Source organism: Semicossyphus pulcher, unplaced genomic scaffold, assembly GCF_022749685.1.
Source record: "Semicossyphus pulcher isolate SPU_LCO1_2020_fin unplaced genomic scaffold, fSemPul1.0.p SCAF_17, whole genome shotgun sequence".
Lineage (NCBI taxonomy): Eukaryota > Metazoa > Chordata > Actinopteri > Labriformes > Labridae > Semicossyphus > Semicossyphus pulcher.
In genome coordinates, this window is record NW_027211681.1 from 3,657,684 (window position 1) to 3,659,505 (window position 1,822).

The window sequence follows — 1,822 nt, forward strand, 5'->3', positions numbered from 1 at the left end:
GTCCTGATCTCATTGTCTGTTTCTTGTACAGATGAACCAATAAGGCGGGTCGCTACTGTCTGGTTACTGTGTGAAAAAAAAAGTTTGTGAAAGAGTAGACAGTTTACAATTGTATAATGTTTAGCTCAGGAGAGTAACCCTCAGAGAGCGGAACAATGAAGAATGAAACAAACAAAGCATAACAATCAGTGAATAAATGTCCATAGATCCTGATTGGAGATTGACATAGTAGCCTTTGCCATCAGAGAGTGAAAGTGTGTGTGAAAGGGTGAATGTGACATGTAGTGCAAAAGCGCTTTGAGTGGTCCAAAGACCAGAAAACTGTATTCAAGTCCATTTACCATTTAGATTTTGAATCTTGCTTTCGTAACATGCTTCAGCCCAGCAGCGGGCTCTTCAAAAAAAATTCATTAATATCCCTGTCCAACACAATCATCAAAATCTAACTAAAACTCAAACATTGATGCGATTATTGAATACTTTTTTAAACTTGGTCTTTGTTTCAGCTTTACCAAACATGACATAGATTTCATATAAAGATGCATGTCGTCTACATGTAGGAAAATCTTTTCTTTTTCCAATACAATTTTCTACACATTGCTGTTGGCTGAAATGAGGCCACTCAATACTCAAGTTCAATTTTCTATCAGTTTAATATCACTTTAATCAACTGAAAAGAAAATATGTCCTGCAGGAATACACTGATGAAGAGGCAAGGAGTCCTACCTAAAGCTAAAGAAGTCACCTTTTAAATTCCAAATGACATCTATCCATCTAATCCCTTCTTACATGTGAGGTTTGATTGGGGTCATAACTCATGTTGAGTATTTATGAAGGAGAAAAGTTCAGATTTATTGATCAATAATTTGAGTTTGTTGGCTAAACACTTAAGTCATAGATGCATGTATTCAAAGGTCGAAGCCCATGTCAATGAATGGAAGAATGAACTCTATATATGACGGGAAAAAACATTATTAATTGATTCTGACACTTTATTGCAGACTGTACAAAACCACACAATAAATCTTTATCACAATATAAGTTTAATGCTTAAAAAACCCCAAACAGCTGTGGCTCCGTCACAATGTTGAAAAACAGTCTCTAAGGGGAGAAATCAAAAAATAGATTTGAATGTCCCTTGTATAAATTGGTTAGATCATAGTTGGAATGACCTTGGGATAAGATGGTCTAGCAAACAATCTGCTGGCCACATATAATAAAAAGAAATTGGGTGCTGGTTTAGCTCAGTGGGTAGATCAGTTGCTCCATACACACAGAGGCAATAGTCCTCAAAGCAGCGGCCGCAGGTTTGACTCCCGCCCTCAGTCCTTTGCTGCATGTTATCCCTCACTCTCTTCTCCCAATATTTCCTCTCTTTTCAGCTGTCCTATAAATGCAGCTGAAATGAGCTGCTACTATATGCAGAGTGACTATTTGTATATTCATTGAATACTATTTGACAAATGGTTACCTTCCAAAGTTAGGCTCTTAGTGATTCTCTTGACAGTGTTAGTGTTGAACTGTCTAAACTGTTAATTATGAAACATACTCACTCATTTAGTGTAACTCAAACGGCCTAAGCCTCACATTAATTTCAGACTTGGACCATACCATGGCTCCATGCAAGGACTGGACTGGCAAATCAGGAAGGGAAATGTTAATGCCAATATGAAGAGAAATGATTTCAGTTAGCAAAACGATTTCAGTGTAGACTATCAAGGAACATTATGAACCTATTTCTATAACTAGATGAGACATTCTTAACTAAAGATTCAGGAGGAGGGAGGTAGGTGGATAAACAGAGGGTGTTGCAGAGAAAGAG